This window comes from Macrotis lagotis, chromosome 8, assembly GCF_037893015.1.
Source record: "Macrotis lagotis isolate mMagLag1 chromosome 8, bilby.v1.9.chrom.fasta, whole genome shotgun sequence".
NCBI lineage: Eukaryota > Metazoa > Chordata > Mammalia > Peramelemorphia > Peramelidae > Macrotis > Macrotis lagotis.
In genome coordinates, this window is record NC_133665.1 from 120,688,054 (window position 1) to 120,713,047 (window position 24,994).

Below are 24,994 nucleotides of genomic sequence, written 5' to 3' on the forward strand. Positions count from 1 at the left end.
TATTGTTTTTAAATGACATTATTGTTATTAGTTGATTGGATGGAAAATATGCCTTTGAATGGACAAATAAAATGAAAGACATGAGCTAAAAGTACCTCTAAGATCACTTCCAATTCATATAGTTTATTATTCCATTTGGCTCTTCAATTAGAGCTAATTTGTGATTTTAGAACAGGGGTTCTTAACATGTGTGTATTTGTGAGATGAAAACTTTTGTTATTCTGGTGAAATATATGAACCCTTTCTCAGAATAATATTTTTAAATCTTATATAATATTTTAAACACAAAAATAAAATATATTGGATCACATTAGATATTAATCATATTGAGGTATAGCTAACACTATATATATGTATTTATACATATAAAAATATATGTATCTATGTATGTGCATATATTTATCCTTTTCTTTAGGTATATACACACAGAATTTATAGACCTCAAGTTAAAAGCCCTTGGCCCAGAGACATGTGGGCTCAGGTCTTTTTTTTTTTATCAAGGCAAGGAAGGCCTCTTCTGACCTATAAAATTCTTTCAAAGATTGTGATGGATAACGATGGTGCTGCTTGTCCCCTTTAGTAACAGCTTTGTCAGCTCTGCTATGTTATTGCCTCGTTGTAGAAGAATGCCAATCAATTCTTCCGTGGAGTATTTGAAACAATTTCTCTTCTGGAAGGACAGAATGAAATCTCTATTAGAAATATAAGATGAAATGCTTAGCACAGTGCCTTGTGCCAAGTGGACCCTCAATAGATATTTGTTGAATGAACAAATTGAATGAGTGAATAGATGAATAGATTGATGGAAAAGTTTTTTAAATGACTTTCAGAGGATTTTGCTTTTTCTTGACATATTCATGGAACATTTGAGCAGATTTATGAATAGGGGCTTGGCGGAGATCCCAGGTAGTCTTTTGTCAAATCAAAATGAGATATTTGGCATAGTGGTTAAAGAGTTGGCCTGAAAGACGTAGATTCAACTGTAGTCTCTGACACATGTTAGCTGGTGACCCAGGACAAATCATTAACCTGTTAGGGCTTTGTGCAACTCTCTGGAGTTTCCTCTCTGGAAGTTTCCTATACCAATGAAATCACAGTTCCATCCTCTATTCCAAAGTAAAAATGAGATGAAATGAGAACAAATATTAATAGATCATAACAAGGCACTGGTATTATGATCTACCCTAGTTTTCTTTACACTTTGATTTTATTTTCCCCCAGTTATATGTAGAAACAAATTTTAATGTTCATTTTTTATACTTTGAATTCTGAATTCTTTCCCTTCTTCCCACACATTCCTCTCCCCCCATTGAGAATGTAAGTTATTTGATATAGGTTAAAATGTGTAGTCATCACCATAATAGTTATGTGACAGTAAACATACAACCCCCTCCCCCCAAAAAAGAAAAATAAAGTAAAAAAAAGTATGCTTCAAACTGTAGTCTGACACTATCAGTTCTATCTTGGTGATGAATAGTAGTCTTTTTCATAAATCCTTCAGAGTTGTCTTGGGTCACAGCATTCCTGAGAAATGGTAAGTCATTTATATATACTATATAGCTCATCTTCCTGCAGTATTGTTGTCACTTTGTATATAGTGCATTTCCCATTGCATCTGTTTGTGTACATCTTTCTGGACTTTACCAAGTATATCCTGCTCATCATTTCTTATTCCAGAATAGTATTCTGAAAAATAGACCTGGTAGTGCACTGCTAGGTCAAAGGGTAGGCATCATTTAATAGCTCCTTAGGCACAGTTCCAAATTATTCAACAGAATTGTTGAATCCTTTCACAACTTCTCTTTCTGTCCCATTAGTCAATCCAATGGTATAAGGTAGTACCTCGGAATTGTTCTAATTTTCACCTCTCCTATCAATAGTGAGGACTTTTTTTTTAAAAAAATGGCCATACATGGCATTGAAAATATCATCTGAAAACTGCTCATATCTTTTGATCATTTCTCAATTGAGAAATGGCTCTTATTTTTTATAAATTTGACTCAGTTCTCTATGTTTGAGAAATGAGGTCTTAATCAGAGAAATTTTATTTCAATTTTCCCCTATAGTTAGTACTGCTAACTTTATTTCCTTCCATTCTATTCTCCCATCTCCATTTATTCTTTCTCTCCTTTCATCCTGTCCCTCCTCAGAAGTGTTTTGTATCTGACTACCCCTTCCCAAATCTTCCCTCCTTTTTATCATCTCCTCTCACACACATTTCTCTTATCCCCTTGCCCTCCCATTTTCTTCTAGGATAAGATAGATTTCTATATCCAATTGAGTGTGTATGTTATTCCCCTCTGAGCCAATTTCAATGAGATTAAGGCTCACTCATTCCCCCCTCATTTTCCCCTTCTCCCACTCCACTGCAAAAGCTTTTTCATAGCTGTTTTATATGAAATAACTTACTGCATTCTACCTCCATCTTCATCTTTCTCCCAGTACATTCTTCTCATACCCCTTAATTTCATCTTTTTAATGTATTATCCCTTCATATTCAACTCCTACCTATATCTTATCTATATATGTTCCTTCTAACTTCCCTGGTAAATGAGAAACTTCATATTAGTTATCAGTATCATCCTCCATTGCGGTAAAATACAGGTAGTTCAATATCATTAATTCACTTAAGATTTGCCTTTCCTATTTACCTTTTTGTGCTTCCCCTGAGTCCCATTATTGAAGATCACATTTTCTGTTAAACTCTGGTCTTTTCATTAGGAAAATTTGAAAGTCACCTATTTCATTGAATGTCTACCTTTTCCCCTGAAAGAATATGTTAAGTTTCATTGAGTAGTTGATTCATGGTTGCAATCCAAGCTCCTTTGCCTTCCAGAATATCATATTTCAAGCCCTATCATCCCTTATTGTGAAAGCTGCCAAATCTTGTGTGATCCTGACTATGACTCCACAATAATTTTTTTTTTCTTTCTGACTGCTCAGAATATTTGATCCTTGAGCTGGAAGCTCTGAAATTTGACTGTAATACTTCTGGAAGTTTTCATTTTAGTATCTCTTTCAGGAGGTGATCAATAGATTCTTTCAACTTCTATTTTTAGCCTCTGCTTCTAGAATATCAGGATAGTGTTCCTTGATAATTTCTTGAAGGTGATAGCTAGGCTCTTTTTTGATCATGACTTTCAGATGGTCCAGTAATTTTTAAATTATCTTTTCTGTTTGTTTTTTGTTTTAGTTTTTGCAAGGCAATGGAGTTAAGTGGCTTGCCCAAGGCCACATGGCTAGGTAATTATTAAGTGTCTGAGGCCAGATTTGAACTCAGGTACTCCTGACTCCAAGGCCAGTGCTCTATCCACTGCGCCACCTAGCCACCCCCCCAAATTATCTTTTCTGAATCTATTTTCCAGATCAGTTGTTTTTTTTCCCCGAGATTTTCTTCTAGTTTTTCTTTCTTTGGTTTTATTTTCTTGTTTATTAATTTTTCATCTGCTTTCCTTTGCTCCATTCTTTATCTTATGGAATTATTTTCTTCAGTGAGAATTTGTTTCTCATATTCTATTCAGTCAATCCTGCTTTTAAAGTATGGGAATAATATTTCCATATTCTACTCAGAAGGTTTTTGTAAGGAAAGCTATTTGAAAACTGTTTAGTGATCTCCAAGTAGGAGCTTTATTATTATTATTATTATTATTATTATTATTATTATTATTATTATTATTGTCAATTTGGGAAGAGCTGAGGGATTGTAAAAAGCTAGTAGTGCGAGAAAATGCCTAGTTTTGGTGGCAGTTTGGAATAGGTTGTATTCATTGACTGAAGTCAGGCACTTGATAGTTAACGAAGGCTTAATATGTGAGAACCTAGGGTGCTTAGTTCAGTTATGAAGTGAAATGCAGTGGCATGGAGAGAGGGAGAAGTTTTGGTTAAGATCCTGAGATGGTCAAAAGAAGAGGTGATGACAACAACAGTTTCAGATAGTTTTTAAACAGAAAAGATGAAAAGGGACAGACAGATTTGTATAAAATATGTCATTTTTTTCTTTTAGAGGTAAATCCAGATAATAGCATAAACAGAGAATATTTGTATTTCCACAAGTTATTTGATAAAGTCTTGTCTTATTCTTGTGAATGAAATGTGGAGATGTGATAAAACATTCAGGTAGATTTAGAACAGATAAATATGAACTATTGGGCCCAAAGAGTGTTAGTTAGATGTTATTAGTTGTGTTAGTTTTGTTGTATGTCCTTCATTTCAAAGATGATCATGATATTAGGAAACAGATGTCATGACTTGCAAGTAAATTGAAGTGAGTTTGGGCTACATAAAGTCATAAACCTTGATCTCTCCTCTGGAGTCATCTGGGTCCAGTGGCCAGACATGGATCAGGATGACTGGAGATGGCACCAGATGCAGTAGGAGACTTTAGCCTTTTTAAACTAAGATTTAAAAATTGTCCAGGTCAATTCAGCTCTAGTTGGGTAACTCAGTGTTATTTAACTTTGTTACAAGAGGACTATACATGAAATGAGAATAATTTGTAAATGTTTATAATCTAAACAAAAGCATCAATAAAACACACAAAAAATCAACTGAGTAACTAAAGAAAAACAATCATAGGTGTTACCATGCAGTACCATTCAATATAAGTACATATAGTAAGGATGTTGGGACTGCCAAAAAAGCTAAAATGAGCTTAAATACTCAAATAAATCAGTGACATCATCACATCAAATTAGAATTTCCCTTCAATGTTTCAGGTCACAACCCATATTGTATAACTCCCATCTATTTCCTACTAAATGTTTACTCCTAGGCAGACAGAGTCCTTTTTCACTTTTGATATTGAAAGGGTAATAGAGTTATTCTCATTATCCCTTTGTTATCTCTTATTTTCACCATGTGATCAAACTATCTTCTATTCTTGTCATTATGATACTTTATTTCTGGTCTTCTTTAGGAGAGAGAGAAAAGGAAAAAAGAGACAGGAGAGAGAGAGAGAGGGAGAGGGAGAGAGAGAGAGAGAGAGAGAGAGAGTCAATATATAGTTGTTTAAATTGTTGCTTTTATGTTGATTAAAGCTGGCTACTTTTCTTATTACAGCAACACTTCTCTATGCACTCAAAGATAGTGATGTTATAACTCAAGTATAGTAATTCCACATATTTAGAGTAAAGATAATTTTATTTTTGCAAATCTTTTCAATTATTTCTTGTTTGTAGTTTTCTTTCCATTTTCATCCTTAAATACCCTTAGAATGACAGTACTCAGTTGGATATCTTTTCATGCTTTCTTTTGATTGGAATGATTCTCCATTATATTTTTTCTACTTTATGAGGTAATTCTATTCATAATTTCCCATCATCCTTCTTCATAAGATTTTACAGACAAGTTTTTATTTTAACCCCAGTGCTCTCTTTGGCAGCTATCTGGTTTAATTTCCAGACAAAATTACTAAAATTGGTATTTTTGTCATCTCTGTTATTAATTTTAAATATATCAGAGGTAAATATTAATTGCTCATGCAATATATTTTCTTATTGCCATTTTTCTTTTTCTTTAGTATATATTTTGATCTTAACTCTCATAAGTCAGCGATCTGATTGTATACAGACAACTGATTCAAGGATTTCTATGATGTCTTTTCCTGTTAAAATGAAATTAGTTTCATTCTTAAAGTATTATTTGGTGCTTCTAATGTCTAATACCTGCTAGTTGTTTTTTTTTAATAAAAGTGATGATAGAGAGATATGAGGGATCTATATAACCTCTAAGCCTTTTGGCTTCTCTTATTTCTTTCTCCCTAGCCACACTTTCCCATAGATTTCTCTCTATTCTTATATTTTTTCCCACCCTGCATTAAAGTCATCAAGTATCAGAGTATATGTTGATTTAGTTTGGAAGGTTATAAATAATAATGTTATCTGAAATAATATTTCTTGAAATTTTAGGGAATGCAATAAAACCTATTCCATCAACCCTTTTCTTTGCTTCTCCTAAGAGTACCTGTGTACCACCCTTCTATTTAAGTGCTTCTTCCTTCTTCTGGTTTCTTTAAGAACATTAGGAACATTAAGACTGAAATAATTCAAATCCTCTAGCAATATGTCCACTCATCAATCATCTGACAAGTATGACATTTAGAGAACCAATCAAAGATTATTAATAGTTTCTAATAGTTTAACACCCTTAGGCCATTGTCACTGTCACTGAAGAAATGGAAAGCATAAACATGGACTGAAGCTTATTTTAAGCTTCTGATATGACCAGAACCAGATTAAGAAGTCTCTGAGACCAATTTGAATTCAGATCTTATTGACTCTATACTTAGCACTCTATCTCCTAAGCCATCAGTAGAAGTCTCATGGTGATCATGGTGATCTTACCAATAGAAGCTACAAAAATATGATGTTTAGGAGAATTCTTAGGGAGACATTATAACCTTTTTATAAACTTTTTCTTTGTCCCAATTAATACAACTAGAACAAATGGATGTACATCATAGATAGACAGATTCTGGCTTAATTTAAGGTAAAAAAAATCATGGAAAATTACAACCATCTAAAAGGCAAATGGGCTTTATCTGTAAAAAGTGAATTCTTGGGGGTCTAGGTGGTACAGTGGATAGAGCACTGGCCCTGGAGTCAGGAGTACCTGAGTTCAAATCTGACCTCAGACACTTAATAATCACCTAGCTGTGTGGCCTTGGGCAAGTCACTTAACCCCATTGCCTCGCAAAAACTAAGAAAAACAAACCCCCCAAAAGTGAATTTTTCATTGCTGGAGGATTTTAGGCTGAGGCTAGATGATCACCTGTCTAGTGTATAGTGGATTGGTATGAGTTCTGATATGTTAGACTAGATAAACTTTGAGTCTCTCTGTGTGTGTGTGTGTGTGTGTGTGTGTGTGTGTGTATGAGTTTGTGTGTGTATATATGAATGTGTATGTGTTTTCTGATCTGAGATCCAATGAGGGTCTCCTGTGTTTATTAGGAAAAGCAATGAACTTAAATTTGGAAAATCTTTGTCCAAATCATTTTGCTTGTTGCGCCCTTGAGTAAATTACTTCTGGAAGATGAAGACATCTGAGATCACTTTTTATTATTCTTTTTTTTTTTCTTTTTTGGTTGTGAGATCACTTTCAATCTGAGATTCTCTAATGGTTCCTTGTTGGTAAGGAGGAAATCCCGTAATACTGTCTTCACTGACAGGAGAGAATCTGGATATTTGCCCTTATGGAGGAAGGCCTTGGTTGACATCTTCTTGAAGGGGCTGCTACCTGAGGGAAGAAGAGTGGGGCTCAGCTTGGGAGGAGCTCACCAGGCATAGGTACAGGGTCAGGGAAGTCAGTGTTCTCTTTTATAGTTTTCTACTAGATCTAATTGTTCTTATTAATATTAGAAATTAAGCTTAATTCTCACTGTGCTATTGAGGGAATGAAAGTGCTGTCAAATTGTAAATGTAACCAATTTGAAGGTAGTTTAAAAGGGGTCATTAAGAGTTGACTGAAAAGACTGAACAAGTCTTTAAAAAAGTCATTTAAAACTTTTTTTGTTCCTTTTCAAGTTTGGTGCCCTGGGGCAAAGTCTCTTTCCTCCCCTACCTAGTTCTAACTCCTCTTGGCTTTAATAGAAGTTCTCTACATTGCAGCATTCATTCTCTGATAGACTCTAGCAACTTCACGGTTCTCCCTCCAAATTTATAGCGATTTAGGGATAAAAATGTTTGCCCCATTGGGATATAGGTTTGCCCCTCCACTGAAGGTTAATGGAAGTTTTGTAAAAGGATGACTAGGTGCTCTTGGGAACTCTAGGGGTATTGTAAATGGATGTAGGTCAGGAAGTTGAGAATGGAATTTTTGTCCGGGTTCCAGAAAAATAAACTTGGATAGATAATGTCGAGCAATTGTAGATAATTTTGTTTTAAGTTTGGTATTTATTATTTAGGTATTGGAGATTATTAAAGCAGGTGCTATTTGGACTTTTTTTTGGTGAGTTACACACCCTTTTAGCAATATGACCTTAGAACCTTTTATCAGAATGTTTATAAATGCATAAAATAAATGGTATTACACAAGATACTAATTGTATTAAAATCCAGTTATAAAAGTTCATGGATCCCAGGTCAAGAGTTCCCACACTGAAGTTCTGGAACAGAGATGCTTTTGAGATAAGAAGGGTGGGGCAGAACTGGAAATTCTTTTTTTTAGGTTTCTTAAAGATTTTATTTATTTTGAGTCTTACAATTTCCCCCATCTAACTCCCCTCCCCCCACCCTCCACAGAAGGCAATTTGCCAATCTTTACATTGTTTCCATGGTATACATTGATCCAAATGGAGTGTGGTGAGAGAGAAATCATATCCTTAAGGAAGAAGCATAAAGTATAAGAGATAGCAAGATGACACAATAAGATATCATTTTTTTCCTAAATTAAAGGTAATAGTCCTTGGTCTTTGTTCAAACTCCACAATTCTCTCTCTGGATACAGATGGTATTCATCATGGCAGATATGCTAAAATTGTGCCTGATTGTAGCACTGATGGAATAGGTGAGTCCATCAAGATTGATCCTTGCCCCCCATGTTGCTGTTAGGGTGTACAATGTTCTTCTGGTTTTGCTCATATCACTCAGCATCAGTTCATGCAAATCCCTCCAGGTTTCCCTGAATTCCCATCCCTCCTGTTTTCTAATAGAATAATAGTGTTCCATGGCATACATATACCACAATTTGCTAAGTCATTCCCCAAATGAAGGACATTTACTTGATTTCCAATTTTTTGCCACCACAAACAGGGTTGCTATGAATATTTTTGTACAAGTGATGTTTTTACCCTTTTTCATGCAGATCTGAAAATTCAATTCAATTCAAAAAACATTTGCTAAACTCCTACTTGGACCTGTCATAACCATAGGTACTGGGGATTCCAGGCTAGTGAGGTAGACTTCTTTGTTCTTCCTCCCATATAATGTTCCATTTTCAGATTCTTTATTTTCACTGACTTTTTCTTTCCCCTGGGGTACTCTTCCTCTTCACCTTTTCCTCTGGGCTTTCTCAAGGCTTAGCTAAAAGTTCTTCTGTGTGAAGAATTGCAATATTATAAATTCTTTTCCTTTGAAATTACTTCCCATTACAGTATGTGTCTTGTATGTACATAGCTGTAGACCTTAATGTTCTTAAGGGCAATAATATTCTTTCCTTTCTTTGTAGATATATTTGTATATACATTTATTGCATGAAGTGGGCACCACTTATATTCTTGGGGACTAATTGACTTCCCTGAAGGAGCTTATATTATGTTATATTATATTATATTATATTATATTATATTATATTATATTATATCAAAGAAGTAAGAACAAATCATATACAAATAAATACAAAGCAATTTAAGGGTCAAGATTTACTGCAATGGGGGGGACTGGAGAGACCTCTTGAAATATGTTCAGTTTGAGGTAAGCTTTGAGGTGAGCTCAGACAGATGAGAAGAATTATAGGAAAAGACAATGTTTTGGGGGTGCCTAGTTAGTGTGGTGAGCTGAAGGGTCAGGATCAGACAAGCCTGGAGACACAGGAGCAGAAAAGGACCAATGTGACACTTAGCTGGGTCAAGATCACATAAGTAGGAAAAGTGACAAGACAGGGATCAGATAAGGGCATGGTCACAAGCTAGGTCAGAATTAGATAAGTCAGAAACATGATAAGGCAATGTCATATCAGAGTTGGAAGCAAGGCTCTGTAAAGTGGTCAAACTGAATTGATAACATCTCTCAGGAAAGTGTGACTAACATTGAGCATCTGGGGGCCGACTCATTAAGTCCCTGGCATGGGCAGTCTGCCCTGACCTCAGAGGGACCCTACTTGTTCAAAAGACTCAGGCTTTGCTAGGGCAATATTTGAGGATTAAGAGTTGGAATGCAAATGCAACTTTGAGATTATTTTGTACCACCCCCATCAATTAACAGATGAAGGAACTGAAGTCCAGAGGGGTCAAGGTCACATCTTAATTTAGTGACAGAATCAGAATTTAAATTCACGTCTTTTGAATTCATATATAGTAAACTATCATTCAGAAACCGTATTCCCAAGAGTTATTTAGATTTAGAAGCAGATTGTCTTGAGAAAAGTTGCACAGTTTTCAAGACCTAAGGCTCCCTCCTTGGGGTCCTCATTTTATTATTGCTCTGATGAGAAGGAGGTTGTTGAAGAAAACCCAAGGAAGGAAGTAGTAAAGGACCCCTGGAAAGAAATGAATGGGGTCAGAAGAAAGGAGAGCAAACTGATGATAGGAAAATGGAAAAACGAATCACAAATGTAAATGTGAGGAAGAACTGATTGAAAGAAGTTAGGTATGGGGAGGGTCAGGGGGAAGAAAAGGATGAAATTTTTTAAACAATGATTCTAAAATTTAGACTATTAACTGGGAAATGGTTGAATTAAAAGCAATAGTTTTGATACTTTCAAGAATCAAGACTCAGTAGCAGCATTCCCTCCTTAGAGTAAAATTGCAACCTCTTCTTTTTCATCCTCCTCTCCTTTTTTCCTGTTGCATGATTCTTGTCTATCTTTTTCCATAATGTATATATATATATATATATATATATATATATTCATATATTCATGTTATTTCTGAGGATACTAATGAATCACTTGAACTGCCTGGTTCCTATCTCTTACCCTTGCTAAATGACAAAGCCACCTATTTTTTCAGTTATACCCACACCTTTATTGCCTGGTGTTCATTATTTTAATGCAGGAAAATTGTTTTAGTTTGAAAAGAGGTAATTGAATTTGACAACAAAAGTACAGAAAGTCTTTTCGTTAATGAATCCACTGATTTTTTTTTCTCTTGCTCAGATGTTAGTATAATGTTTTGTATTTGAGCCACAAGGCATGTATGTTGGAAATGAGGTCATTTTACTATCTCTTACACTAAATTATAAACTAAATTTTGGATTAGATCTAGGAACCATGCCCCATTTTCTCATTACATCAGAACTTCCAGAACAAGGTTTTCTATTTTTTAAAAGAAAACCTCCACATGATCAGTGAGTAATGACCTGCATCAGACCAAGCACAGACTTAGCAGTTAGGAACTCCTAACTTTTATTCATCCCCTTAGGTCTTTGACTCCTTTTCTATGTCTTTCCTGCCTCTATGGATTGAACCATAGGATTTGGAATCATGAAGACCTGGGGTTATTTCCCATTTTTGATACTAATATTTCTGAGAATGAGATTTCTTGTATGTAAAAAGAGGATAATGATGATGCTTATAAAACTTTCCTCATAGGGTTGTTAAATAATTCACATGAAACTACTTCACAAAGCATAACATGCCATACAAAATTTTGAAACTTCTTAAATTTTAAATTGCACTAATACTTTGGGGGCATCCTGATATCCTGTATAAATGTTACTTATTACTAGTAACATAGTAGTGCTGTGTCTGCTCCCTCCAGAGGTGCACATTGTAACCCATTCTATGCCTTGCCACCTTGTCTTTCCCCCTTGTAATTACCTCTGAATATCTTCCAAAGGTTGTCCATCCAGTTAATTGAGAGACATCCTTTAATTCTCAAAATTGTGTCCATCAAATGTCCTTTTGCTTCATTGCTAGACTACTTCCATTTCAGGAACATTTTAAGATATTGAAAGAAAAGAAAATAAATTAGATAAATGAATCTCTCATTCTTCAACAAACCTTATGAAGAAAACAAATTATCCTATAACTGAGAATGAAAGAAATTGTTTTCAAATGTCTAGAATGATAGATTGGGTTTGACAATTATTTGTTTTTTATGGCAAGCTTTTTATGATTTTTTCTGGTTAGATAAATGAGTTTTGACTTAGAAGACTTTCCCCACATTCCTTTTCTCTCTCTCTATTTCATTTTTAGAAAAAGACATGGTTTCCAAAACTGATGGGCACACACAAAAACAAGATGTGTTGGGTGCACCCTGCTTGGTTAAAAAACAACTTGTTGACTAGAGGTTATAGTAGAAGTGGTGATTTGTGAGTTTTTTTCCTGTCTGGAAATTATTGTGGCCAGTGCTGGATCTTATACAAATCAATCTCATTTTCTCGGGAGCAAAATAAAACAAGAAATAATTGCTACTTTCCTCCCTGTCCTTCCCTGCCCACCCCTCAGGTTTTATTTTCTTTCTTTGACTTGACTTCACTATTCTTGTAGCCTACCTGGCTGTTCATTTCCTTCCTGAGAACTGGAAGGAGTTAACTTCTTATGGAAATACATTTTCTCATTTTGTCCCATCCAGCATTTTGGTAATTGGATAGGTGTCACTCCACTGATAAATGATTGACCATTAATAACCACAGACTCAGACCAAGGCCTGCCATTTCATAAGAATGAAGCCCTGGGAAATAGGTTTTGTTTATAAAGATAGTTTCTACTATAATAATATATTCATGTAGAAACTATATGAAATAATATATAATACTTGGTAAATGCACTCAAGTTCAAGCTCTTTTCTATATTGTAAATAATAAACATTAATTTTGTTTCACAAATTCTTCATTTATTTAATTAACTTGTGCTCAAATGGTATGGCTTTTGAGAACCTGAAATCACCTCCATACTATGACAATGCACTGGAATAGGGCCTTAGTGGACAATAAATACAAATACTTAGCATTCTAAAATATATGGAGCAAATAGTTTGAGAAACCCTGGTATAATCACTATTAAAACAATTTTTTTGAGTAGCAAAAATTAGTCTATAGCACCCTCTAGTGAGTCTAACATGTAGTTAAACTATTAATGAATTTATAATAAATTTATTATATCAGACTAAGTTCTTTTTTCTTAAATTAAGATTCAATTCAATAACCTTTCCCCTTCCCTTTCCCTTCACTGTTAAGCCCCTTGCCACTCCTCTTGTTTTTGTTTTCTTCTGTCTCTTCTCTCTTCTCCATCTCTCTCCTCTCTAATCTCTTCCTTTAGATTTTCACTACTAACTGGTTTGACTTTAGTTATTTTAAAATTTACTTAGTAATTTGCTAAGTAAGAGAGCCATTGAAGAATATGTGATAGAAAACTAGCCTAGGACTCAGGAAGATATGAATTCAAGACTCACCTCTGGCATGTATCGGTCCAGAGTCTGAACAAGTCATTCCTCCTCTCAGTGTCCCAGGCAAACTCCCTGACTATTGACTGTAGACAGGTGCCAAATCTATAATGGTAGAGGTAATTAATGCTTTAGCAGGAGTTCCAGTTACCAATGAAATCACAAGACTTCCAACCTCTACCTTTCCCCCACCAAAAGCAAGAAAAAAATTTGGTATAATGGATTTCTCTAGTCTAAAGTACATAGATAAAACTCAACAAGCATCTCATTTATGGGCAAGGTGATATACTAAGTGCTAAGGAGACAAAGACAAAAAGAAAAAGGAAAAAATAGTTACTGACTTTAAGGAACTTACATTCTCCTGGGGGAACATAGCAGTATTATATATCAAACAATGGAAGGTAAGAAAGTCATCCCTGATACCTGTGGGGATTATTTTGATAATGAATATGAAAGTTTTGGAAGGCATAAAGCTCAATTCAAATATGTTAATATAAGTAACATAAACAGAGATGCCCTGCAAATTACCCTCACTGACTTTTATTTCTACCCAGTCTTTCTGATTAGAACACTATAATATAGCTAACTCTAGATCTTGAATAGTAAGGTCTAAGTTTGTTTCTCTCCTTAATGACCTTATTTCTTCCAAGCCTATGATTCTGGCTTCTGAATTTGTGGAGGAACTCAAAGTAGTCTAGAAACTCCTCCTCTTTTCTCTGGGAAGCTTGGTCCAGAAATTCCTTCACTGGGTGTTCCCCATCCAGGAATTCCTTCATAACTCTGTCACAACCACTCCAGAGCTTCTCTCTAAGGGTGAGGGATTTCATGGGTTGAGGACTATGTGGATAAACAGCATTCTCTTGGTTTCCCAGACATTCCGGGCCTCCCAGGTTACCTAGGTCACTTAGTGTGTGTGTAGATGCATTTATCTCTCAACTATAAACTAGGGTCTGTTTTCCATTCTAAAGGTCAAAAATATGGGTTAGGGTCACCTGTACACTAGCCATGATCCAGTCAGTTGACCTTAATGTGGTATCAATGGGCCCAGGGTAAGGGAATTATACTTCATGATTCTTAGATACTCTCCAAATCTACAGACTTTGTGAAGGTATAGATCTCCCATAATGACTAGCCCTTTCATTGACACTTTCTCTTAATTTGTAATGAACATTATTATTTCTCTAGGTCACATTTGCTCACAAGAGTTTGTGAACCTTCCAAAAACTAAGCAAAACAAATGAAGCACTAACATATAACTAAGATTTTAAAAAAGTAATTACTAAATTAATTAATCAACAAGAACATATGATATACAGACAAAACTGAAATAATCTATGTCCTTTATCACACAGGTGATTTCAGGAGGAAAGCACAACCACCTCGAGGGGAATCAGGAAAGGCTTCATGTAGAAGGTGCCATTTATGCTGAATATTGGAGGAGATTAGGAGTTCTAAGAGGCAGAGGTGAGTAGGGATCACATTCCAGTCATAGGGGATAGCCAGAAAATTGTGTGCCATATATGTATAAGAAGCAGTTCGAAGGCCAATTTGGTTAGATAGTAACATGAATGGAGGGGACAGTAATTCTGGAAAGATGGATTGGGGTCATATGTAGGAAGAAGGAAGGGGACCTATACTAGGAATTGTGCTAAGCTTTGGAGATTAAAAAAAAAGATGAAAGCTAATCCTTGCTCTGAAGGAGTTCACACTACAAGGATGGGAACAATCTACAAACTACTATGTTAAAGCAATTCATAGAGAGAATAAACTGGAAGCAATCAATGGTGGGAAAAGCACTAGAAGTAGAGGGAATAGGGGAATGATTATGGAAGAATTTAGGATTTTCACTGGCATTTGAAGGAAGCCAGGGGGTGAGACTTGAATCTATTTCATATATTGAATCCCTCAAATAAATTGGTTGAGAAAATTGGCAAACAATATAAGTTGATGAGACAAATATGATTTGTTGAGGCCCAGAGGCTAAGAAACATTCCAGGCTTGAAGGATAACCACTGAAAATTCCCTTAGTTAGGAGATGTTATGTCTCATGGAATGAACCAAAAGGGAACCAATATCACAGGCTCTTAGAATATGTAAAGAGAAGGGAAATGATGTGTAAGAGAGTGTAAAGACTGGAAGGAAGGTCTTGGTTATGAAGGGCTTTGAATGAAAAGTCAAGAATTTTGTATTTGATCCTGTAGGCAGTACGGAGCCATTGGGATTTAATGAGTGAGGTCCTATCTGTGCTTCAGGAAAAACACTTTGATAATTGAGGGGAGAATGGGTTAACATGAGGAGAAATTTGAGGTAGAGAGACCAAGTACTGCAATAGTTTTAGATTTACTGCAATAGCTTAGGCATGAGCATCTATATGAACATCAGAGCAGAGGTGATATATAGGAGAGAAAACTGAAAACAGATTGAATATGGGAGATGTGAGTGGAGGAGTTCAGGGGTTTTGTGTTTCTGTGTGTGTGTGTGTGTGTGTGTGTGTGTGTGTGTGTGTGTGTGTGTGTATGTGGTAAGAGGGGAGGTGACTGTTCTGGTAAATGAATTTATAACTGAAAGGACACTTTGAACCACATCCAAAAAAATTATAGATATCCTCAGTCAGGAAGAAAGAATAAAAGAAAAGAATTGAATATGAAGGAGAAATTACTTATGAAGGTCATTTTTTTTGCAAAGGCAGTGGGGTTAAGTAACTTGCCTAAGATCACACAGCTAGGTAATTACTAAGTGTGTGAGGTCAAATTTGAACTCAGGTTCTCCTTACTCCCAGGCTGGTGCTCTATCCACTGTGCCACCTAGCTGCCCCCTTTTGAAAGTGATTTTGAGGAATTTAGACTGACTTGAGAAGGAGAAATCTAGAGAATTTTTCTACCGAAAGAAGAGAAGATTTACAAAATCTGATGATATACTCATTCTGAAGAGAAACTCAATTTGAAAGAAGCCAAGGATTGAAGAGTAAGGACTTCTAGAGAAGCCTTCAAGGAGAACAAAAAGGCAAAGGTGGTTGGTAAGCAAGTGAAGGTTAGGAAAATAAATTGATTGAGAAAACTGGCAAACAAAATAACTTGATGAAACAAATATGATTAATGAAAGACGGGAAAAGAGGTTAAGGGTACTTTTCAGGTTGGAAGAAGGGAAAGTGAAGAGAAGGGAAAAAAAGTAAGAGGTAGTTCTTAAGTTATAAAGAGGTGATAAAAAGATGTAAAACCTCTATTGCTTCTCCATTTGTATATATGTTATATGTTTACTTTTCTACCTACATGTTGTTACAATATGTTAATGATTATCATTTTTTAATCTTAATGGTATTTTGTTTTTCTTCAATTACATGTAGCGAATCAACATTTGTTTTGTAAAATTTTCTTTCTCCCTCTCTTAACCTTCTCCCTTTCCTAAGACAGCAGCAAGGAATCCAATATAGCTTATAGATGTGCAATCATTTTTTTACACAAATTTCCATATTAGTCATTTTGTGAAAGAAGAATCAGAATAGAAGGTAAAAGAACTTGAGAAGGAAAAAAAAACAGAAAACAAGTAATAAAAAAGTAAAAATAATCTGCTTTGATCTGCATTCAGACTCTACAGTTTTTTTCCCCTAGAAGGCAATTTCCATCACAGGACTTTTAGAATTGTTCTTGAACACTGAATTGCTGAGAAAATCAAAGTCTATCATAGTTGACCATCACACATTATTTCTGTTATTGTGTACATTGTATTCCTGGTTCTGCTCATTTCACTGAACAACTGATTCCTGACTGTCATTTTTGAAAAACAACACCAAAATTCAAGACAACCTTTTTTTGGGGGAATATACCTGTAACTCACAACTCACTCACTTTCTTTTCTTCCTCTTGGCTATAAATCTACTCCTATTTTCAACTCAAATGTGCATGGAAATTTTGGGAGGTATGTGTGTGCAATATCCCTTGGTTGCTCATATTTTATTTCTAAACTGACCTGGACAAAGAAAATTTGGCTATATAGAATTAAAACAAACAAAAAAATCAAAAACCAAAACTATCCATAAAAAGACCTGTTAGCAACAAGTGCAAGGGGACATACTGTAAGTCTTTATCAGAAGTATGTTCCTAAGTCTAAGTCAAGTCAAGGTTAATGCTATTTCTGATGTATAAATGTTGTTCTGCTCCATGCTTTGTGACATTCAAGTTGCTACCTGTGAGAGTATGGTGTGAGAGTCATTGAGCAGGAACGGTTCCAGGGAACTTTAAGACCCTTGGCTCTAGCTTCTGAAACTCTTCTGTGTCTGTTCCAAGAGACTCTGGCAGCTGACTTAGAGAGTTATGGAAGTAAGGTGATGTGTTTATGTTCCTGTAGGTGTCTATATGTGGGTCAGTGGTTCTATCTGTGAATTCAGATAGAAACAAACATCAAAAGGTGTAGGGGTGTCAGAAAATACTTTCTTCAGGTTTGACATGGAGCCATAACTAACATCTCATAACTAAATGTAGTCATCCATCTCTTTTTTTTTAAATATTTAAGGCAATGGTGTTAAGTGACTTACCCAAGCTCACACAGTTAGGTAATCATTAAGTGTCTGAGTCTGGATTTGAACTCAGGTCCTCCTGATTCAAGGGCTGGTGCTTTATCCAGCTGCCCCCATCCATCTTTAGAAGAACAGTATCTCAAGTTGGCCATCAGGATGTGCCTGAGATTAGATCATACAGCATCATAGTCTGTCTCTGATATGATTGCTAAAATATATTTGTTCAGAGATCATGACATCTTCCCTTTCTTCAAAGTCATAAAATTAGGGATTTATCTCCAATTATGGATTATCTTTGAATATATCTCAACTGTTTCAAACCTATTTTATATTTTTAACCAATATTATTTTGAGTAATGATTCCCATAAAGAGATCAATCTGTTTCTACTTGCAGTATGGAATTGTTGCCTGAGACCAATTAAGAATTATCTAGATTCTTTTATTAATTGACAAGTGCTGCATACTAAAAACACAGATAGGCAGAAAATTGATGCATACCCAATGGAAGATGTAACCTAGTCAGAAGACTAGGGGAGGTTGTTTGATTGAGAAGATCCGATTAAGGTGATGATAGAGCAAGTAGTTGCCAACCATACAGTATTTGCTCAGTCCTTTGTCAGTCAGCATTTGTCCTTGTCTTGAGTAATTAAAAACATTTAACTGAACCTTTACAAGTTTGGGGAGGTGGGAGTTGCTTCTGGTAAATGTCTACACAGTTAGGAGTAGAATTATAGAGCCAATTAGCTAAGAAGAAGATGTGGGCAGACAAGTTGTGCATGTAAAAGCACCTGGAGTAGGGCAGGATTGTATGTTTGTGTGTGTTTGTATGCGTGCGTGTGTGTGTGTGTGTGTGTGTGTGCGCGTGCACACATGCTTAGTGGGGGGGTGTTTGAAGAGAAGGCACGGTAAAGATTGTGAACTGAAACAAAATCTGAGAGGGCTACAAAGAAATAAAGTGAAATGCCTGGACAAGCAATGGAGCATTGTGCTGAAGAAAGTTTGCTATATTTAGTTGGCCTGTGTTCTTATCTGTATTTTAATGGTACAGACAGACATGTATAGACAGTAACCAGTTTCTGCTGAAGTTCTTTCAAGAGAACCTACCTACCACTGCATTCCTCCAGGTTCTCCATAGAAATGGTCATAGCCAACTTGCCATTGTTCTCAATGCAGGAGGTACTGGTTAGGGTTTGAATTTCATCTCCAATTAGCTGTGTAACCCTGAGCAAGTCACTTAACCTCTCATCTCATTTTTCTTATCTGTAAAATGGAGAAAATAAAAGCTATAGTATTTTAATTATAACATTATTTTAAGGATCAAATGAGATTTTATCTATCTAAAGCATCTACTATTATTATTATGCTCATCTGCTTGTGACATGCCCTTTGCATGTCTTTACATACACACGTATACGCACACATGCGTGCACACACACACACACACACACCTGCCCTATCCCAGGTTCTTTAGATCCATAACTTGGTCTGCCCACATCATGTTCTTAGCTAATTGGCTCTATAATTCTGACTCCTATCTGTGTAAACACTTAGCAGAAGCAACTCCCACCTCCACAAACTTGTAAAGTTACAGTTAAATGTTTGTAATTATCAGGGTAAGGACAAATACTGACTGGCAAAGGATTTGTAAAGGAACAAAAGTTCCCCTGGCATAGCAGAGATTTAACACTTTGAGAAGAAAACTGTATGGTGTTAACTGTTTATAAAGATGGTGATTTTTTTTTTCTGGCAGCAGAGGTCAGCATTTAACTTCTACTGTGTAGAAAAAGCAATGCTAGAGGCAGAAAGGGAAGAGGAGATGGTGAATTGAGACAGGATGGACTGTATGAAACACTGGTTAGGTTATTGGTTCCTATTAAAATTTCTAATCATTGGGAAAGAAAATAAAGGGTTGAACGAAGCATCTTTTACTTTCTCTGGTTTAGTTTCAATTAAAAGATGTTTGCTATTTTTGCAAAGACGGAAGCAGACTGTGATGTGAATGTTCTCTCTAAAATGATTTGAAAACCACTCATTTAGTTAACTAAAGTGCTCTGAAACAAGGTTGCCAAGGTAAGCCTTGATGCTCTGAAAGTTTTTCCAGGGGGCAGCTAGGTGATGGAATGGATAGAGTACCAGCTTTCGAGTCAGGAGGGTTTGAGATTAAATCTGGCCTCAGACACTTAATTGCCTAGCTTTGTGACCTTGGGCAAGTTGTTTAACCCCATTGCCTTAAATAATAAAAAGGAAGGTTTTTCAGGAATAGGAAAGCTTCATCGGGCAAAGAAAAAAAAATTCAGAGTTTCTCAAATCAGGAATTGCAGGAGGAATCTAGGTTGCCATGTAAGTTAGAGAACTTCTTTGCAGTGTTATAAAGTTGCTAATAGTTCTGAGCAGTTATTTGGCATGGTGGTTAGAGATCTAGGTCTGGAGTCAAGAAGACTCATTTTCCTGAGTTCAAATCTCATTTCAGACACTAGTTTGTGACTCTGGGCAAGTCACTTAACCCCGAGCCTCAGTTTCCTCATCTGTAAAATGAACTGGAGAAGGATATGGTAAACCTGTTCTTTGCCAAGAAAACCCCAAATTGGATCATGAAGAATTGGACATGAAAACAAACAAAAAATAACAAAAATCACTCAGATGTTGAGTATGTATCATTATGTCAATTAGAAATCATCAAGGTGGAAAGAGTATTAGATTTTCCTGTTAAAAGATCTGGTTTTATAGCTCTGCTCCATTCCTAACTGATCTTAGATAAGGTACAACCTTTCTGGACCTTAGTTAACTAGGAAATGAGGTCTTCATTCAAAAATGAACTCTTAGGTGGTAGCTCTCTGACTAATTAGTTATGTGACCTAGAGGAAATCATATTTTCTGAGTTTGTTTCTTCTAAATAATGATTACATATAATCCTTACCCTAGATCTTAGGATCATGAATTGGAGGGATCTCAGAAAATATCTATTCTAATCACTTGTTTTTATAGAAAACTCAGACCCACATAAGTTAGGTGACTTGCTCAAGGTCACAAAGATCGAAAGTGTCAGGGATGGGTTTTGAATGTAGGTCTTTTAATTGTGTTGGATTTTTTCAAACATTTTCAGTTGTGTCTGACTTTTTAATGATCTCATTTGGGGCTCTCTTGTCAAAGATACTGGAGTGCTTTGTCATTTCCTTTTCCAGCTCATTTTATAGAAGAAGAAACTGAGGCAAACAGGGTTTAGTAACTTGGCCACAGCCACACAGTTATTTAGTGTCTGAGGCCAGAGTTGATCTCAGGAAGATGAGTCCCAGTCCTCTATCCACTGTGCCATCTAGCAGCCCTTTCTTACTCTAGAGTACTTTTCTGTCTCTACATCATCACAGCATTTCATTTCACATATCCTTTCTTCTCCTCCTCTCAGAATAGATAATATTGTTTACATTATAGTTACTACCATTGCCCTAAATAACAGATAGTTGGAAGAACTAAGTGAGGCAATAATGTTAAGTAAAAAATTTTTGAAAACCATTAAGTGTCTAACATTAATACTATTATTATTTAGAAGTTTAATTGAATGATATTTAAGTTGGGTAGCTATCATCACTAATTTCAAAATTATATTTTGGCAATAAATAGCTTAATGTTAAGATTTGATTAAGAGAGGAAGTATACACACATATCTGTATTATATTCGGATTATATAGAGAGTTACAACTAGGTGGTACAGTGGTTAGAGTGCTGGGTCTGGAGTCAGGAAAACCTGAGTTCAAACCTGGTTTCAAATATTCAGTAGCTATTAAGTCCCTGTACAAATGACTTAATCCTGTTTGTCTCAGTTTCCTCATCTGTAAAATGAGTTAGAAAAGGAAATGGCAAAGCATTCCAGCATCTTTGCTAAGAAAACTCTAATGGGGTCATGAAGAGTCAGATGTGACTGAATAACAACCACACGTATATTGTGGGTAGAGAATCTCTTTTGGAGACAGAAAGACCTGGCTTCAAATGCAACCTGTAATGTAAAGAGGTTGTGTGACCTTAGATAAGTAAGTCAACCTTTCATGTCCCCAGCTAATTCTATAAGAAACTATTAAAAAAGCATAAGGTTTGTACACAGAGGACCTGTGTTCAAATCACCACTCTGACACTTACTATATCACCTTGGGCAAGTCATTTAAACCCTCGGCCATCAATTTTTTCCATCTTTAAAATGAGGGATATTTAACTAGATGACTTTCCAGTTAAAGATCTATGATTATATGTTACAAATTTATTTTGGTCAAATGGAAGGAATTTCTGCATTAATGGTTGCCCATTTATTCAAAACACAGGCCTGAACCAAAAGAAAAAAAAAGAAGGGGGAAAAATGGTGTTAACTCTTTAAACTATTTCTCAGAAGATGGACTACTGATTTAAGCTATCAAAGAGCTCTGGGTTTCTATTTCAAGTTCAGTTTTTGTAAATGCATGCCTAGAGGTCTGTAAAAGAAACAGTGCAAACACAAGACATACCAGTGGGAACTTAGGTAAAATGTAGTCACGTGATTCTTAAAATTCACAGAATTAAAAACAGGCCATTTATTGATACTATAATTCATATACAGTACAAGCAGATCCCAAAGGTTAATGCTTCTGTCATAAGTCATTTTCTAGAGGTCAGCTTAGATCTAAGGCACTCAGTGGTGGCTTACTGTCTTCAGCAAGAATGATCCTGAACGGGCAGCTAGGTGGTGCAGTGGATAGAGCACCGGCCCTGGAGTCAGGAATACCTGAGTTCAAATCTGGCCTCAGACACTTAATAACCTAGTTATGTGGCCTTGGGCAAGCCACTTAAGCCTTGCAAAAAAAAGAGACTTAAAAAAAAAGAATGATCCTGAACACCCAAAGTAGAAGAAACTGGTATACCAGAGATATGCCTACATGACATAATAATATATATTCCTGCAAAAGATAAACAGCAATCCATCAAGGTTCAGTGACTACTGGTCCTATTATTCTTCAAGGATTCATGATTTCATTCAAGTGGTTGCTCTGTTCACCAATAAAGGTTGTAATTTCCATCACACTTGAGTAGTTTGATGAGTTGTTGCAGTCCAAGACATGTAAAACTTAATGGCAATCCTATGATAATGAACCTCTCTAAACTTTGCTAGTCAGGCTGTTGTTCAACAGATACAAAGTCCTTTGTAGGGCTAGTACTCAGAACTTTATTCTTTTGGTAGAACAGTCCAGGGTTTGTACTTTGTGGGCACAGTCTTTAAGAATCCTGAATCACCAATATGCTATGATGATGCCTTGGACAAGGAGATTAGTGATATAGTAGTATTAATACCAGGAATCTAAGTTTTTAATTTTCCTAGATGTCCTAATGTCTAGACAATTCCATTGGAACCTATCTTTATACCCAAGTTATATGGGAAAGAGGTTCAGCTCCTTAGTAAAAGCCTTGAGTAACTGTGTGTCTCCTCCCATAAGAAGGTGTGCCAGTGAGGACTGGACACTGAGTCAGGAAAAATGGTCAACTCAGACCTTAAAAAGAGTGACTGCTTTCTAATGCCCTATCAGTTTTCCAATCAGCTGAGGATGTTTGATTTCGGATCCATTTTGGATTTCTATGGACCTCTTTCCTCTCCCCCTAAAGGGATGATCATTACTTTCACGTGGCAGTGATAGAAAATGTGCTGAAACAGAGGAACCTGACCTTCAGTCTAATGCTCTTCTACTTGCTATTTCTTTCCCAACCAAACTGCAATCAAGTCTATCAAGATGAGCTTGTCAGAAGTAGTTACTATGGGAGTTTCTGGGTTTCTAATAGAACTTACTGGAAGCAGACTAAAGGAAGGTAAGCCCAAGTCATGCCCTGGCTTGCTAGGAGATATGGATCTTGAGGGAATTGTTCAGAGAGAGAACAGAACCAAGGTGAAGGTGAAATAGTTGTTCAGCAGTTCCACAACAATTAGTTCCTGTTTCAATATTAAGCATCCTCTGAGTCCTAGAAGAATATAAAAGGAATTATGGCTTTCTATTTCAGGTTTTAATTTTTCTAAATGCTTGCTCATGAACCTTTAATGTTTGAACCACTTCTTTTGTGTGAAATAAATAATTGTTTCATACCTGATCTATATTGTATATCAAATCCCTTTTTAATCCCTATTGGGGAGCGTTGGTCATGAGCGAAATCTAAGTTTTATTTGGGAAACTTGAATTCTATTCTGGGATAGAAATAAAATGAGCCAGAGACGGAGAACCTATATATCTCTTTAAAGGTCAGGATGCCCCAGGACTAAACCTTATCTGTATGAGCCTAGAACTAGGTCCCTTTAATGGGAGAGAACAGCCCACTCCCCTTGGACCAGTATTTCTTTTGTCATAACTACATTTTCCAATCAGTTGGTAAATGCTTGGTTTAAAGTGATAAAGAACTACATAGATGAAGAATTCTGAAAGTAGGATATGTCTGCCTTAGCCTGTCTCTCCTCCAGCTCTTGTGGGATAGTTCAACTCAAGTCCCTTCTGGTTTGGAAATATGTGTCTTCTCCTAACTGCATTTCAACTGATCCCCTGTCTGTCTGGGTCTGATTTAAGAATGGGAGCTTTCTATTCCTTACCCTCTTCATCAGGTCCATAAACCTTTAATTAAGTCGTTCTTTAATCCCCAGGATTGGAAAAACAACTCCATGCACAAGGCTTCTTGACAGTGGGTCGATAATGTCATCTTCTTTGCCCAGTAATGAAATCTGCTGACTGCTGACACCTGTTTTCATCTTCTTCAACTTTTTCTTAAAGAAGCCTTGGTTCCTCCTGAGAGGTGGTTCCTCCCTCCCTGCCTTAAGCAGAAGACTATTTTAAGTAAGTACTTAGGAAGCAAAGATTTAGAGGCTTTCATTTTGAATAATTTTAATCCTACTGTATCAGAATAAGTTTGAAGACCAAGATAGAAACTTGCTTCCAGGATTCTACATTATTAGAAAATGAGTACATGTGATTTAAGAGCAGAGCCAAAAACACAGATGAAAAATAAGAGTTATCACTAAAGCTTAGCTCAGGAGATCTGGGCTTTATTTCTAGTCATTCTCTGATTGAACCTGACTCTGAGTAGTCACTTATTAATTTATGTATTGGTTTTATACATCTATGTATATTCTTCTCAGGTTTGGTTTTATGAACTAAATTACAAAATATATAATAAGCACTTAAAATTTTTGGGAAGATAATACATTATTATAAGATATTGCCAACAAAGCAATTTGATTTTATTAACTTCCCACTTACAGAATTTGAAATGATTAGTGTTCTTGCTCAATCAACAAGCACCTACTATGAGCACTGAGGATACAAAGACAAAAAATAAAGAATCATTGAATCATATATTTCAATCTGAAAGGGATCTTAGAGGTTGAAGAATCAGATTTCATTTTATAGATGAGAAAATTGAGGTACAGAAAGGTTTTTGTAATGGTATT

At 35.9% G+C, this 24,994-nt stretch overlaps 1 long non-coding RNA gene across 3 annotated transcripts in view; it reads left to right on the plus strand.

The window, feature by feature from the left end:
• LOC141496125 (uncharacterized) overlaps nucleotides 1-24,610 on the plus strand; it is a 94,219-nt gene extending 69,609 nt beyond the window's left edge. For 2 of the 3 annotated variants that reach the window (XR_012470943.1, XR_012470942.1), the window contains 2 exons: nucleotides 14,392-14,503; nucleotides 15,819-16,537. This is a non-coding gene — a long non-coding RNA (uncharacterized LOC141496125). Of the gene's footprint in view, nucleotides 1-14,391; nucleotides 14,504-15,818; nucleotides 16,538-24,190 lie in introns of those variants that run through there. The other variant, XR_012470944.1, reaches the window with a different exon arrangement.
• The last annotated feature ends 384 nt before the right edge of the window (nucleotides 24,611-24,994 follow it).